The sequence below is a fragment of the Pteropus alecto genome, unplaced genomic scaffold, assembly GCF_000325575.1.
Source record: "Pteropus alecto unplaced genomic scaffold, ASM32557v1 scaffold34, whole genome shotgun sequence".
In the NCBI taxonomy this organism is placed as follows: Eukaryota; Metazoa; Chordata; class Mammalia; order Chiroptera; family Pteropodidae; genus Pteropus; species Pteropus alecto.
In genome coordinates, this window is record NW_006435763.1 from 3,683,553 (window position 1) to 3,701,250 (window position 17,698).

General features: G+C 38.4%; 1 protein-coding gene across 6 annotated transcripts in view; it reads left to right on the plus strand.

Moving 5' to 3' along the window:
- Positions 1-17,698, plus strand: part of MKL2 (MKL1/myocardin like 2) — a 180,394-nt gene that overhangs the window by 31,758 nt on the left and 130,938 nt on the right. The window contains exon 2 of one of the 6 annotated variants that reach the window (XM_025046092.1): positions 3,208-3,238. The exons of the other annotated variants lie outside the window; for them this stretch is intronic. The gene's annotated coding sequence lies outside the window, so the exon portion shown is untranslated. The remainder of the gene's footprint in view (positions 1-3,207; positions 3,239-17,698) is intronic. 6 annotated transcript variants of the gene reach the window in all.

A 17,698-nucleotide genomic window follows, 5' to 3' on the forward strand; every position in this document is an offset into this window, starting at 1 on the left:
TTAAATGTCCCCTGGGGACACAGTCACCCCTAGTTGCATTCCACTGGTCTAGAAGGAAAGCTCTTTGAGGCACAGGCTTTGCTCGTGTGTGGATCTTTATCCCTAGCTTGGCACACACAGGTTCCCTTAAATGTATTGAATTGAATTGTTGAATAAGGTGGGGATAAGAATACTGGGCAAGGACGGAATGGACAGACAGACAGACAGGTGAAGAGAGTCAGGTTAGCTCTCTCCTGACATGGGGATGAGGGAACATATAGCAAGTGCTTTCTGAGGGATCGGGTTGTGTTCTGCCTCTTGGAATGAATGACTGCTCTTGTGCCTGGTGGGTCATCCCCCAAGGACTGCCTTCCTGCCAGAGCTGTAGGCACTGACTCTCCGGATTGCTGAGAGGCTGCTTAAGATCCAGCAGGAGGCATTTGTTAAGCACCGCATCGGTGCTGGGCACAGATATGAATCACAAGCAGTCCCTGTCCCCGAGGTGCTCCGGCCCAGTGACAAAGACACTGGTGGGTTTGTCTCTCTATCTAGAAGGCCCTTTCACCCCCCCTCCCTCCCTCCCTCCCTTGCGTAGTCCTTTTTCTCCTGTGCAATCTAGATTGTATTAGGCCTTTCTGTTGCGTGGTCCCAAAACACCAGTTTTTTCCCTGCATGGCATTCTTCACAATTGTAATTATATAGTTTTTACTATGTTTATTGAATGTTTCTATTTCTTGAAACAAAACAGTGGAGGAAGGGACAGTGTTTGTCTTGTCCATTTACGTTTCCCTAGCTCCTGGCACGGTATCTGGCACCTTGTAGGCATTCAGTACGTAAGTTACGCAGAGGTGACGGTGCCTGTGGCGGGTACTCCAAGAAGCTGTGCTTGCGTGCAGGGGACGGTGCGTCCTTCACTGCCAGGTCCTGCACCAAAGGAGCACAGAAGCGCGGTGTCGGTTTGGGGAGTAAGATGGGAGAATAAATTGGGCTGGAAGTATCTGGGTTGACTTTACGAAGAAGAAATTAGAAAATGTAGAAGACGAGAAAGGAAAAAAGAAAAGCTATCTATAGCCAAAATCTCAATATCAGGAGGCAGCCATTTTGGTTAATGTCAGCCTCTGCTTCTTTTTCTCTTTCCTTAAAATACAAGTTACTTCATACTTTGGAATAGTTCATGAATACAGAAAAATATAGAAAATAATGTAACTTCTATGCAGTATAGTCACATCTTAATATCATGCTACCCTTGCTTTACATTAAAAGCTTAAAGTGATATAAAACATTGCACATACAGTTGGTGCTCACTGCGTGCCCTCCCAGACGCCATTTCCCCATTTTCCTTCTGCAGAGGAGCCAGTGTCCTGAAGTGTGTGCATGTCATTCCCGTGCGTGGCTTCCTGTGTTTACATGCATGTGAATCTATGAGCCCTGCGTCAGTTTGTGGATCTTGGGCTTCGTACAGTATGCTCTCATACCGCGTATATATTTCTGCGCCTTGTCTTTTCATTTAGCATTCTGTGTGAAATGTGTCCAAGTAGACGTGTGTAGCAGTAATCCCTTCATTTTTGCTGTATGGCATTCTGGGATGTACCATAGTGTATTCATTGTCCGCCAACGAAAGTTTTGGTTATTTCCACACTTTGCTATTAAATACCGTTGGTGTGTATCTTCTTGTGCATAGTTAACAGCTTCTCTGGAGTTTGCGCCTAAGTTACGGTAGAATTGCAGGCCCACTGGGTTTGTGTGTCCGTGACTTCACTGGATGTTGCCAGGTCATTCTCCAGAGTAGCTGCACAGCCCTATAGAGAGTCCCTCTTGCTCTGTGTCCTTGCCAGGCTTGGTATTGTCAGACTTCCGAATTTTTGCTAACTTGAAATAGTGTATTTCCCTGATTTCTAGTGTATTTGAGCATCATTTCTCATGCTTATTTAGCTTTTTCAGTTTCCTCTTTTGTGACTTGTTTCTCTGTTATATCTTTTTCTATTGGATTGCTTTTTTCCTCTTACATAATTTTAGTTCTTTATATATTCTGGCTATTTATCTTTTGTTGATATTTTACATTTCAAGTATGTTCTCCCAGTGGCTTATCTTTCTATTTTGTTTATAGTGTGCTTTGTTGTGTTCAAGTTTTACATTTTAATCAAGTCAAGTTTATTAGTCTGTTCATTTATGGCTGGTGCTTTATATATCACGATTAATAAATTCCTCCATACTCTGAGTACTTGGGGTCATGAAGAGATCCTGTTATGTTTTTTCCTAAAAGTTTGCCCTGCTCTTCAGTATAAGTCTAATGCACATGGAATTTATTTATGTGGGTATGAGATAGAGAATAATTTTCCGTGTGAATAAACTAGCTGCACAAGCCAGCATTTCTGATGCATTGTCCGTCTTCTTCCCAGTGATTCATATTGTCGCTTTGTCTGTATTTGGATCGCTGAGAATGTGCGGGCTCTGCTCCTTTGGTCTGTAATATATTCTTATGTCACTTCTACACTGGCTAATTATTGTGGCTTTATAGGTTTATATATAATGCAAGGCCTGTGGTAAGAACCTTGAATAGATTGTTATGGTTGGAACCTAGGGTCTGGCAGTAGAATAGTGAGTGGCTGCATTAGGGAAATGGGCGAATGTGGTGTCTTGGAGGGTTTTGAGGAGCGCTTTGAGGACACAGATCTGCCCGTGGAACGTAGTGAGTCACTAGGTGCTGGCGGGGCGAGCAGTAGGGACTGGGCTGTGATCTTTTAGCAGCAACTGGTGGTTTTTTCAAAGGGAACTAAGAATGTCAAAGTATTATTTGCACATTCCCCTCAAACTTGTATATATGCCTTATGTTTTTTTCCTGGAGTCCTTTCTATAACTTTTCCTTAAAATATTACCTTCTTAAAACCCCACCAGATGCTTCAAACTTGTATTACATGACAAAACCTTTAGAAACTGGATATTATGAACATTCATTGCTTTGGTGTTGTAGCCTTCATTTGAAAACTGGTTCTTAGCATCGCCACTTGCTTTTTTAGTGGCACTTTTTTAAAAGTTAACTTTAAGTTTACTTTTTTTCTTTTCTACTTTGTACTGAATTGAATCAAAAAAAAAATGACTGCTATTTTTAAATGCTATTATTCTTTTGAAGAAAAGCTTCAATTTAAAATATTTGTCTGAAGTGCAAGGGCTTTCTATCAACTGCTTGCTTCTATTGGGAATGACTAACATGACCTTTTTTGATTTTAGAGAACAAGAGCGATGTCACGATGCTCCAAATGTATGTCGTGTCTTCCTTATTTTGGTGGTATTTGAACTCTTATTAAGTATAGAACTGAGGTAGTAAGAATCAAATAACTTAGATAAAATTGGCAGTATTACCAGTCATTAAGCCCTTATGAAACCTCCGGTGCCTCTGTGATGTTTGAAAAACAACTATTAAAAGAAATGCAGAATGGGGTGGGGGGGCTATGTTTTTTTAAAATTGGAAATGTCTTTATTCTCTTTGCATGCTGTGAACGTATAAACAGTTGACAGAATACCAAAGGGTACAGAGTAGCACTACCCAGTAGAACTTCCTGCAGGGACGGGAGTGTTCTGTTCTGCATTGCCAGTACAGTAGCCTTTGACCACGTGTGGCTGTGTGCACTTGAAATGTGACTAGTGCGATTGCAGAACGAAGGTGTAAATTTAATTTGATTAACTAATTTAATTTTAATTAACTTAGACACATGTGGCTGAGGGCTACCATACGGGACACTCAGAGCGATAGCCGCTTTGGAGTGTACACTTCCATGTCTGTGCCTGAGTATCTGTTGGCCTCTCTGTATCTGCCTCGGGCCCATTTCTTCTGTCTCCTGCGTATCTCTTTTCTTCTCACTTTCTCTGTTTCTTTGGCATTAGCCTGCCTTGCACATGCTCTCCCTGCTTGCCCTCGTCCACTAGCCTACCTGTCCCAATCCTTCTCTTGCTCTGTGTGTGTGTTATATACACACATAATCCATTCTGTTCAGTAGCCAAGTACTTAATTACGTGTTGTGGACATTTTTCCTTTTCTGTTGTGGACATTTTTCCTTTTCAGTACATATATATAGGTCTGTCTGTTTTTTTGTTTTTTTTGTTTTTCTCCCTATTATAGCATAATTTTAGTGGAATGAATGTACCAATATTTAACTTACTTCGGGGCATTAGGTTCTTTTCAGTTTTCTTTGTAAATATTTTTAAAACTACTATACTTTTTCCTATTATATTGTTTCCTGTGTGTTCTTTGAGTACTTATCTGTTGTACATGGGGTTGGGTTTTTCAAAACCATGAATCTGCCTTTTGTTCTTTGGTACCTATTGGAATTCTGTTAGCACCTCAAATAAAGACCCCTCTGAGTCACTTGCCTGTTGCCTCCAGGACCAGGTTAAGGTTGGCCGCCTTCAACAGTGCAGTTGAAGGCGGCCAACCACGAGTCTTACAAGGACAAAGAGACTGGAATGCCACACGGTCGCGAGCGCCGTCCACTGCCGCCCAGCTCAGGTGGGCCGGCTGGGTGCAGCGGCCTCTGCCGTTCTTGGTTCCCCCATGGCAGCACCAGGCATGCCCTCTGCCTGGCCCCTCCAGAAAGGCCATATTTGGTTCATGGTCAGAATTCCATTGGAGGTTGACATTTGGTACTCCAGGTCTCTACTGGATTTGAATGGAAATCTTAATTCTGACCCCAGGTTTAATGGCAATCCTGTCCTGGCAGAGGGAATGGTCGTATCAGCCAGAGGGGCAGCGTAGGGGCCGCGGAGGGGCCGAGGGCAGCAGCAGGGGCAAGGGGGTCGGCAGGATCGGAGGATCCCTCTGGCTCATGCCTCGCTTCTGGCCAGTTGGCAGGATTTTTGCCATATATCCCAGAACTTTCTAAAAATATTCTGTTGCCACACATCTGATGAAAACCCTTAAGTCTCTTAAAAGTAATTTGTTTAATGGAATTCCGTGTAGTGGCTGCTTTTCTTATTTGGCAAATGGATTTTCATGCACTAAATCTGGTTTTGAAGGGTGATAATATGCTGAGGTCATTTCCAAGTGATGCTCCAAGTGATGATTAAAGATTTTTAATTTTTATCTGAAAAATATTTTTCTTAAGGACAGTGGTGTATTTATAGGAAATAATTAAAATAATGCTGCTTGAAAATCAAAGGGGTTGGGGAACGCAGAAATCTGAGCTGCCTTCCCCTTCATTAGTCTAGTCATTTCCAGTGCAGAAATTGTAACCCTAAATAGTTACTTTCAAGGATTCAAAATCCTGAATGTCTCTAGCTACTTTAAGAAAAAGCTAAGAGATAACAATGTTATAAGGAATAAAAGTACCCAGAGAGCTTTCATTTTACTGATTGTACTAAAAAAAAACAAACAAAAAAAAAAAAACCCGAAGTTTTGGAAATTCCTGTAATCCATTGAAATTAGTTTGTGTACCTAGTTTTAAGAAGTGACTATAGGAACAATACTTGTTCTTTAAAATTTAGAATTGTTTTTATTTCCTTTCAAAAAGGCTTAGTTTGTACATACAGCCATGTTATGTTGCCAAATATCTGGAAATCCAAAGCCTGTAAAAATCCTAACTGCTAGAGAAAACAATACAAAACATAGATACTGATTTGAACCTCTGTTACTTTTAGAGTTAGCCTGTATTATGCCTGTGTCAGGGAAACTTTTAAACCCCATTATCATTTATTCACCAGAATATTTTTGTCTGTGTGTCAGAACAGTTGGTAGGAATAAACTTTTTTCATTTGGAAGTTCGAAGTATAATTAGGAAGTCAAGACAAGCTCGAAGTGACATTTAGCATGAGGTTTTTACAAAATTTAGATGATAATTGCAATACTTTTTATGCTATTTCACATAATAGGGAACCAGGAATGTGGTAGACAAAATAACGCTAATTGCTGACATTTATTGACTACTAACTATGTGCCCAGAGTTCTGCCAGACACCTCACATCTAATATTTCTTCAGTCCTCCCTTTAATCCTGTGAAGTAAGTACCTTTGTCACCCCTGTTTTTAACTAACGATTCTGCGGCTTTGAAAGTTTAAGTGGCTTACCCATCAACTAGAACATTTCAGAGCTGGAATTTGAACCCAAGCAGCCTGAAAAACAGAGGAGAAAGCTTTGACCACCACGAGTCTTATAAGACAAGGTCTCTTGAAATGTGGGCGGAATCCTATGCCAGTCAGGTGAGTGCATCAGCCAGGAAACAGCCATAACGGAAAACGGAGCCAGTGAGCAATTACTGAATGCCTCTCAGTGCCAAGCATCATTCCAAGCGCCTGACTTATACTGTCTCATTTAATTTGCACCCTGCAAGGGAAGTGATATTTATACCCATTTTACAAAGAGGCTTAGGAGGTTGAACGACTTGCCCACAGTCGTGCTTCCTGTAACTTGTAGAACCGGGATAGTGAGGAGTAATAGATCAACATCAATTTAAGAAGGGTTTTTTATTAGTTTATTATAAGGATTTCCCTGGTTCTGTTCAGATCAATATTTTAATCGTTGGCTAAGATGAATACACAAAAGGCAAACAAGTTGCGCGTGGCTCAAGGATGAGAGAGAGTGTATGTAGTGGAGAAAGGACCAACATTCAAAAAGATCTTTTTAATTCATTTCCTTTTTACACATGAATAATACATTCACATGTTCAAAGATAACGATAAAACAGTACTAAAATCCACTCTCAACCTCTGCCGGCACCCACTCCATCACACCGTCCCGCTCACGTGGTTAGGTACTACTCTGCTACTTTCCTGTGTATTCATCCAGTTTCATTTTAGCAAAAAAAACTAATATATTTTCTCTCTCTCTTCTGATGAACTGTTTCATTAGCAATAAGTCAGATGCCTTTCCATATCACTGTTCCACAGAGAGCTTCCTCATTCTTTCTTGTAACTGCATAGTATTGTTTGGATGTACAATAATTTAACTTATCTCCTGTTTTTTTCTTTTTCTTTTCAGTATTGTAAAAAAAGTTTCTGTGAAACTCTAGGTTTGTTTTCATTAATTAATTAATTTTTTTATGGTAGCATTGTTTAATAAAACCCAGTAAGTTTCAACTGAACGTTTTAACAGTACCTATCTCCTGTTTTTTAGATTTTATTTTTCCATTACCATTGACATACAATATTAATTCCACGTGTACAATATAGTGATTAGATATTTATCTACCTTACAAAGGGATCACTCCGATAAGTCTAATACCCATCTGACACCATACATAGTTATCACAGTATTATTGCATATATTCTCTATGCTGTACCTTACATCCCCATGACTGTTTTTATAACTAGCAATTTTTACATCTTAATCCCTTTTCCTTTTCCACTCAGCCTCCTAACTCCCCTCCCATCTGACAGTCATCAATTTGTTTTCTGCATCTATGAGTCTGTTTCTGTTTTGTTCATTTATTGTGTTTATTAGATTCTACATAAGTGAAATAATATGGTATTTGTCTCTCTGTCTGACTTATTTCCCTTAGCATAATTCCCTCTAGGTCCAACCATGTTGCCTCAAATAGTCTGATTTCATTCTTTTTAGCTGAGTAATATTTCATTGTGTGTGTGTGTGTGTTCTTCTTTATCCAGTCATCTATTGATGGACACTTAGATTGCTTCCATGTCTTGGCTATTGTAGATTATGCAAGGAACATATGGAAGCATATGTCTTTTCAAATTAGTGTTTTGGGTTTCTTCTGATAAATACCGAGAAGTGGGCATACCGGGTCCTTCTTTGTGTCTCGCTCTTCAATTACCTGTTTTCATTATTTTTGGATATATACCAAAAATAAGTGAGATTGCTGGATTTTTATGGTAGTTCTATTTTTAAGTTTTTGAGGAACCTCCATACTGTTTTCCATAGTGGCTGTACCAGTTTGCAGTCCCACCAACAGTGCACGAGGGTTCCCTTTTCTCCACATCCTTGCCAACACTTGTTGTTTGTTGATGTATTGGTGATGGCCATTCTAACAGGTGTGAGGTGATGTCTCACTGTGGTTTTCATTTGATGATTAGTGATGTTGACCGTCTTTTCATGTGTCTGTTGGCCATTCATATGCCCTCTTTGAAGAAATGGCTATTCGGGCCCTCTGTTCATTTTTTAATTGGATTGTTTGGGGGTTTCAGTGTTGAGTTGTATGAGCTCTTCAGATGTTTTGGATAGTAACCCCTCATCAGATGTGTCATTGGCGACATCTTCTCCCATTCAGAAGGTTGTCTTCAGTTTCTTGACGGTTTCCTCACTGTACAAACTTTAGTTTGATGTAGTCCCATTTGTGATTTTTTTCTTTTGTTTCCCTTGCCTGAAGAGATATGCTGTACAAACTTTAGTTTGATGTAGTCCCATTTGTGATTTTTTTCTTTTGTTTCCCTTGCCTGAAGAGATATATCAAAAATAGATATTGCTATGAACAGTGTCAAAGAGTTTACTCCTTGTGTTTCCTTCTAGGAGCTTTATGGTTTCAGGTCTTACATTTAGGTCTTTAATCCATTTTGAGGTTGTTCTTGTACATGGTATAAAAAAGTGATCTTGTTTAACTTTTTGCATGTATCTGTTCAGTTTTCCCAACAGTATTTATTGAAGAGACTGTCTTTACCCCATTGTATATTCTTGCCTCCTTTGTCATGGATTAATTGACCATATAGATGTGCGTTTATTTCTGGATTCTCTATTCTGATCTATGTGTCTTTTTTTAATACCAGTACCATGCTGTTATGATGACTATAGCCTTGTAGTATATGTATAGTTCGGTATCAGGTAGCATGATACCTCTTACTTTGTTCTTCTTTCTCAAGATTGCTTTGGCTTTTCGGGACCTTTGTGTTTCCATATAAGTATTAGGATTATTTGTTCTACTTCTTTGAAAAATGCCCTTGGCATTTTGATAGAAATTGCATTGAGTATGTAGATTGCTTTGGGTAGTATGGACATTTTAACAATGTTAATTCTTCCTATCCATGAGCATGATCTATCCTTCCATTATTTTTATCCTCAGTTTCTTTCTTCAATGTCTTCTACTTTGGAGGTATGTTCCTTCTCCCCACGCTTCGCTGAGAGTTTTTATCTTAAGTGGATGTTGGATTTTGTCAAATGCTTTTTCTGCATCTCTTGATATGATCATATGATTTTTATCCTTCATTTTGTTTATGTGCTGTATTATGTTACTTGATCTGTGGATAGTAAACCAACCTTGATCCCAGGATTAAATCCCACATGATCATGACGTATGATCTTTCTAATGTATTGGTGAATTTAGTTTGCTAATATTTTGTTGAGAATTTTTGTCTGGTTTTGGTACCAGAGTAATGCTCGCCTTGTAAAATGAGTTTGGGAGCCTTCTCTCCTCTTCAGTTTCCCTCATCTGTAATAGTTTGAGAAGGATAGGTTTTAATTCTTTGAATGTTTTGTGAAATTCACCTGTGAAGCCATTTGGTTCAGGACTTCTGTTTTGGGGGGAACTTTTTCGTTTACTGACTACATTTTATTAGTAGTTATCTTAGATTTTCTGTTTCTTCTCAATCTCGAAATATTGTATGTTTCTAGAAATTTATTCATTTTTTTCCAGGTTCAATTTGTTGACATATAATTGTTCATAGTCTTTCCTTCTAATCTTTTGTTTTTCAGTGGTATCTGTTATCACTTGTCTTTCATTTCTTATTTGATCCCTCTCTTTTTCTTATGAGTCTGGCTAAAGTTTTGTCAATTTTGTTTATCTTTTCAAAGAAAAAATTATCAAAAGAAGAGATTTATTTTCTTGGTTTCATCAATCTTTTCTATTTGTTTTTTAGACTCTTATTTTCGTTTATTTCCGCTCTGATCTTTACCATTTCTTTTACTCACTTTGTGCTTTCTTCTTCTTTTTCTACTTCTTCTAGGTGTAAGGCTAGATTGTTTATATGAGATTTTTCTTGTTTCTTAAGAGAGACCAGTATTGCTATGAATTTTCCTCTTAGAACTGGTTTGGCTTTGTCCAATAGATTTTTGGGTTGTTATGTTTTTACTTTAATTTGTGTCGAGGTACCATTTGATTTCATTCTCAATCTTATTAACCCATTCATCGTTTAGTATCATTTTATTTAGCCTCCACATGTTTGTGTTTTTCAGTTTTTTCTTGTAATTGATTTTTAGTTTTATACCATTATGATCGGAGAAGATGTTTGATATGATTTCAGTCTTCTTAAATTTATTGAGACATGTTTTGTGGTCTAACATGTGGTCCATCCTGGAAAATGTTCCATGTTCATTTGAAAGGAAGGCATATTTTGCTGCTCTTGAGTGAAATGTTCTAAAAATATCAATTATATCAATTTGGCCTAATGTGTCACTTATGGTCACTGTTTCCTTGTTGATTTTCTGTCTGGATGATCTAGGCATTGACGTCAGTGAGCTGTTCCCTGCTGTGACTATATTACTGTTGATTTCTCCCTTTATGTCCGTCAGAGTTTGCTTTATATATTTAGGTGCTCCTATGTTGGGTGTGTAAATATTTACAAGAGTTGTATCCTCTTGTTGGATTGTGCTCTTTATCATTATGAAATGCCCTTCTTTGTCTCATTATAGCCCCTGTTTTAGAGTCTGTATTGTCTGATATAAGTATTGCAACGCCAGCTTTTTTTGTTTCATTTGCATAAAATATGTTTTCCATCTCTTTACTTTCAGTCTATATGTATGTTTCGATCTGAAGTGGGTCTCTTGTAGGCAGCATGTGCCAGGGTCTTATTTTTTAATCCATTCAGCCTCTCTGTGTCTTTTGATTGGAGCATTTAGTCCTTTTACATTTAAAGAAATTGAGAAATATGTAGTTATTACCATTTTATTGTTTTCTAATTGTTTTTCTAGTTCTCCGTTTCCTATATTCTTCATCTTTTATATGTTAATGACTTTCTGTAGTGTTGTGTTTGGATTCTTTTCTCCTTATTTGTTTTATATCTTTTGTAGTTTCTTGGTTTCTGGTTAAAAAAAATATATATATATATATATTTATGTTAAACATCATCTCTCTACCACACCCATACCTAAAAGGGAGTTGTTTGACAATGACTATTTCAAAGTTTTTTTTTTTCCTTAGAGTTTTAAGACGTCTGGTTACTGTGGTCGTGCGTTGTAGTCGATCCTTGATTTCTGTTGGCATGTCACTGTGGGGTTGACCTTCAGGCTGACATATGTATATCTATAGATATATATGTCAATATATATAGATATGAATCTACACACACACACACACACACACACACACACACCAAGCTATGTTTATAGCAGTCTATTTTAAGTTGATGATCATGTTAGAATACATTCTAAAATTACTACAATTTTTACTCATTCTCTCCATGTTTATGTTATTGTCATTATCATTTGCTTCTTTTGTGTGTATGCTTGTGTCTATCCCTTAATTGTTGTAATTACATATAATCTTTCTATTGTTGTGTTTTAACCTTTATAACTAGCTTTGTAGTTGGTCGAGCCACTGCTTTTACTTTTTGCCTGGGTCAGTGACAATTTACTTTTTTCCTGTATTATTCATATTTTTTATCTTGTCTACTTAAAGAAGTCCTTTTAACATTTCTTATAATGCTGGTTTAATGGTGAGGAACTCCTTTAGCTTTTTCTTATCTGGGAAACTCTTTATCTCTCCTTCGATTCTAAATGAAAACCTTGCCGGGTAGAGTAATTTTAGTCATAGGTCCTCACTTTCCATTACTTTGAGTATTTCATGCCAGTCCCTTTTGGCCTGCAGTGTTTCTGTTGAGAAATCAACTGACAGTCTCTGGGAGCTCCCTCATACATAACTCTCTTCTTTTGCTACTTTTAAGACTCTCTGTCTTTCATCTTTGACATTTTATTTTTTTATTCTTTATTTACTTTTAATATTTTATTTTTAAATTTTTCCCCTCCCCTCTCCCCCACCCCTCTGGTAAGCACTAGTCCATTGCATCTTTGACATTTTAATTATGACGTGTCTTGGTGTGGGCCTCTTCGAGTTCATCTTGTTTGGGATTCTCTGTGCTTCCTGGGCTTGTATGTCTATTTCCTTTGCCAGGTTAGGGAGATTTTTCATTATTATTTCTTTAAATAGGTTTTCAATCCCTTTCTCTCTCTTCTCTTTCTGGTATCCCAATGATGTGAACATTGGTAATGCTTGATGTTGTCCCAGAGGTCCCTTAAACTATCCTCATTTTTAAAAATTCTTTCTTTTTGCTATTCCAATTAGGCGTTTTCTGCTCCATTGCATTCCAGATTGCTGATTTGATCCTCTGCTTTATTTCAGTCTGCTGTTGAGTCCCTCTAACGTATTCTTCATTTCAGTTATTATAGTCTTCATTTCTGACTCATCCTTTTTTATGGTTTCTGTTTCTTTCTTGAGGTTCTCACTGAGTTTATCTATTCTTCCTCTAACTTCATTGAACATCCTTATAACCAGTATTTTGAACTGTGTCTGGTGGATTGCTTGTCTCCATTTCATTTAGTTCTTTTTCTGGAGTTTTGTCCTGTTCTTTCATTTGGTACATGTTGCTTTGTCTCATTATTTTGGCTGACTCCCTGTGTTTGTTTCTGTATATTAGTTAGATCTGCTACATTTCCTAGTCTTGGCAGAGTGATATATGTTAGGTGTTCTATGAGGCACAGTCTCCCTGTTCACCTGAGCTGGGTGCTCCAGGGGTGTCCTTTGTGTGGTCGGGTGTTGTAGTCGATCCTTGATTGCTGTTGGCATGTCACTCACTGTATGGGGTTGACCTTCAGGCCGACTGGCTGTGAGAACTGGCCGTGACAACAGCAGACAAGTTATCGTGGGAAGGAGAATGACTCCACAGAGCAGGAGGTTCTTTAGCAGGACTCTGTGCCAGCTGAGCCTGCCCTTCGGGGCTGTTATTTGTTGAGCGGGTTAGGCGGTGATCTGGTATAGTCTGAAGCTGATCACTGGGTATGTTGATTCTGGAGCGTCTTGAGAGGGGCTCTGATGCAATTTAAGGTCAGCCACTGCTTATGTTGGGCTTGGGGGCACCTGGTAGGAACTACAAAGTGGTCTGAGGTTGGTTGCCCTTTGTGCCAGGATTGGAGGCACTTGGGAGAGGCTATGCTGTAAACAGAGGCCAGCTGCCACTAGTGGCCAGGCTTGGGACCCTTTGGTGAGCACCATGATGTGAGCTAAGGCTAGCTGCCACTTTTGCTGGTGTGTGGCAGCTTAGTTGAAGGTATGTTTGAAGCCAGCACCAGCCACCACTTACCAGGCTTGGGACTGCCTGATGGGAGTTACAGTGCAAGTTGAGAGTGGTTGCTGCTTGTGCCTGGCAAGTGGTATAGGCCATGCTGAGGCCAGCCACTACTTGTTTGGTGTCTCTGGACCTTGCAGAGATTTGGGGAAAGTCCACAGCATGAGCCGAGAATTCTGCTTATGTGGGAAAGCCACTAGCAGAGTCTTGTGCTGGTCTGGTGAGTTGGGTGGGGTGGAGTCTCAGGGAGTCTCTTGTACAGGGTGAACAATGTGAGCCAATTAATGGAGAGAACAAATTTTGTGTCTGCTTGTTCCTGCTGGTTTGGTGGCAGGAGCACTCAACAAAGGAACAGTGGTGCTTGCCAGCACGTCCATCCTGTAGAGAGCTGCCCAGACCCCTGCCCCTCTAGCCCTTGCACTGAAGTCAGTGAATTTAGTTCCTGGTTCCCCTCTAGCTGTTGCTTTTGAATTGGCACCCAGAGCGAGTCGAGTCTGTGAGCAAGCGGGTCCGTTTGTGGGCCCCTCAAGAACTGTATCTTGGTTTCCAGCCTTATGTCTCATCTGGACTCATTCCTCAGTGGTTTTCACAGCCAGATATTATGGAGACTCCTCTTTCTGGCACTGGTGTTCTGGTTCTGGAGGAGCCTGGTGTGAGGCTGGGACCCTTGCTCCTCAGAGGGACCTCTGCAGCTGAGCTTTCTCTCCAATTTTTAATCACCACGCCATGGGTATGGACCAGCTCGCTTTCCTACTAGTCGCAATGTGGCTGCTTCTTTGTATCCTTAGTTACAGGACTTCTGTTCAGCTAGACTTCAGGTGGTTCTCAATGGTTGTTGTTTTATAATTCAGTTGTAATTTTGACGTAGTCGTGGGAGGAGGTGAACAGAGAGTATTCCTACTCCACCTTTTTGACCAGAAGTGTCTCCTGCTTTCTTGGGTATTCATACAGAGTTTCATTTTAGCAAAAAGTGAATATATTGATATCCTTTTTCTCTTCTTCTCATTCACTGTTTTACTTAGCAGTAAATCAGGTATCTTTTCATATCACTATTGTCTGGAGAGTTTCTTCTTATGATTGAGTAGTAGTTAATTCTTGTCTTGTCAATTATGACTGGCATTGTTTCTAGGTGTTTGCTATTAAAAATCATACTGTGATGAATAATCTCATACGATATCATCGTTTTAAATTTATTTTTAATGCATATGTGGTAACTGTTTTTGACGTACAATTCTGATGTTTGGCCAATATAGAGCTGTGTAATCGCAGCCACAATCAAGATACAGAACAGCTCTATCACTCCCAGATTCTTTTGTCTTCACCTTTGTTATTGACCCCACCCCTGACAGCCACTGATCTGTCCTCTGTACCTATAGCTTTGGCTTTGCCACAGTTGCCATGTACTGAAAGCTCTTTTCAGGATGGCTTCTTTTGCTTAGCATAATGAATTTGAGATTCTGCCATATTGTTGCATGTATCACTCATCCCTTTTGTTGCTCAGTAGTGTTCTATTGCATGGATGCCCCAGTCTTTTATTTCATTCAGATTGAAACACATTTAGGTGGTTTCCAGTTTGGGGCAGTTATGAATAAAGTTGCTATAAACATTCAAACAGAGCCTACATTTTTTTAAAAGCAGCCTTATTGAGGCATCATTTACATACCATAGGATTCACTCATTTAGAAGTATAAAATTCAGTGATTTTTAGTAAATTTACAGGAGTTAGGCAATCATAACTACAGTCGAATTTTTCAATATTTCCATCACTCCCAAAAGAAACCTTGTGCCCATTTCTGTTATTTCTGTTTCCACCCTCAACCTCAGAAATCGTGAATCTATTTTCTGCCTTTTAGATTTGCTTTTTTTGTGGAAATTTCATATGCATTGAATCATACAACATGTAGTCTTTGGCATCTGGTTTCTTTTACTTAGCGTAATGTTTTTTAGTTTCGTCCGTGTTGTATCAGTATTTCCTTTTTGTTACTGAATAACATTCCTTTGGGATATACCAGATTTTGTTAATCCATTCACTTAGTCCATGGACATTTAAGTGGTTTACAGTTTTGGGCTATATAATGCTGCTGCTATGAACTTGTTTGTTTACAAGTCTTTGCGTGGCTATATGTTGTAATCTTGGATAGACACCTAGAAGTGGAACTGCTGGATCATATGGTAAAATTACATTTAACACATTAAGAAAATACCAGACTGTTCAAAAATATCTATCTTTTCTCATTGTCTCCAGCACTGCATGATGGTTTCTATTTCCCCACATCCTTTCCAGTACTTTGTCTTTTTTATTATGGCCATTCTCATGAGTGTAAAGTAGTATCTCATCGTGGTTTTAATTGCATTTCCCTAGTAACTGATGATACTGAGCGTCACACACAGGAATATTCCACCTCAAAAAGACAAATGACCCAATTTTAAAATGGACATTTCTTCAAATAAAATATATAAATGGCAAATAAGTACATGAAGAGATGCTCAGCATCATTAGTCATTAGGGAAATGCAAATCAGAACTACACTGAGATGCTTCTCCGTAGCCACTAGGATAGCTATGGTTGGTTTTTTAAAGGAAGATTTGGAAAAATTGGAACCCTTGTATTTTGCTGCTGGGACTGTAAAATTATTCAGCCACTGTCGACAACAGTTAGGTAGTTTCTCAAACAGGTAAGCATAGAGTTAGTGTGACCCACTAATTTCACTTCTGTGTCTATACCCAAGGTAATTGAAAACATGTTACACAAAACTTCTACATGAATGTTTATAGCAAATTATTCATAGTAGCCAAGAGGTATAACCAATTCAGAGTCCATCAGCTGAAGAACGGATAAACAAAACACAATAAATCCATACAATGGAATATCATTCAGCCATAAAAAGGAAGAGGATACTGATACAACATGAATGAATCTTGAGAACATTATGTTAAGTGAGAGGAGCTATACACCAAAAGCCACATATTGTATGATTCTATTGATATGAAATGTATAGAAATAGGCAAATCCATAGAGATAGGAAGTAGATTAGTGATTGCCAGGAACTGGGGGGAAGAGAATAGGAAATGGCTACTGATATGTACGGAATTTCTTTAGATGTGATGCAGGCGTTTTGGAATTAGACAGTGGTGGTTGCACATCTTGTGAATATACTAAAAATTATTGAATTGTGCAACTTAAAATGGTGACTTTTATCACATATGAATTATATCTCAACAACAACAACAACAAATTCTTATCCACAACTATTGGGTAAGATTAATAAAATTTTCACTGTTGATTGAAATTTCTCTTTTATGATATATGCTAAAGTGTGTTTAATGCAGAGAATTCACAAGTATTTTGAAGGACTATGCTAAAACGAAAATAGATTATTTCATATTTAATTAATGGTTTTAGAAGTTTATTTAGAGTTGTACTGTCTACTAGAGTGCTGTTGTAAAACTCTGAAGGTGAACTTTCATTTGGTTTGTACTCTGAACTGTTGTCTCCAAATACAATATTAACACATTTCCATAAAGTTAGATAGTAATGAAGTAATATCTAAGTAGCAATTTGTATTAGTGGACTCTAGAAAACTGAAACAGATCTAAATTTCTAATTTGGGGTGTCTTGGCTTCAACATAAATCTTTAAAGCATATTGAGGTAGAACCTCTGTTATCTATTTTCCACTTGTTCAGTTTACTGGATTACCAGCCCTCTCCAAGTCCTTTGTCCCGGGTCATACTGGATAGTCATGGCTAGGAAGTGACACAGAAGTCTGGTGATGCATCTGTCCTCACTAAGTTGTGTGCTAACCAAACATCAGCTGTGTTTATGCCTACATCCGTTTATGCCAATAGTAGTAGTAGTGATCGTAATTATGTAGTTTCAATACTATGTATACTGGTGAAATATGACTGCAAAAAAAAGTTAAATGTTTGGAAACACAAAGGCATGATAGTTAATACTGTTGAATCAGGTCTGGGCAGGAAACTAAAATAATTAGGTTAAAAATTGTAAAAATGTAGATGCGATTCAGTTCCACTTTAAAGAAACGGAAACTAGACATCATTGACAATGGTGGTTTATGCTGGAGAGCAGACACATCTGGAAAGAGAAGCTCTTGAGCCTATGTTGGAAGACTGGCAAACAAATGGATGTTTATGCATCTAAAAGAAAATGTTTGAAGAATTATGGATATCATTCTTAATGACTTCTCTTTTAACTGAGTTTTTCAGTTTTCCAACTAACTACCTGGCATGGTGGCCTCAGACAAGATGGTTTCTCTGGTTAATTAGGAATCAAAGAACTGGATTACAAGTTAGGAGACTCATGGTCCCAGCTCTGCTACTTATAACTAGTCATGATATCTTGGACAAGTGTATTAAACTTCGATTTTTTTCATGTATTTTGTATTTCTTTTGAGTTTAACAAAATTATTTAAATTTAAATCCTAGTGATTTCTAATATCAAGGAAAGAGCTAGAAAACAAAACAATTACCCTCTTTTTATTTTCCCGT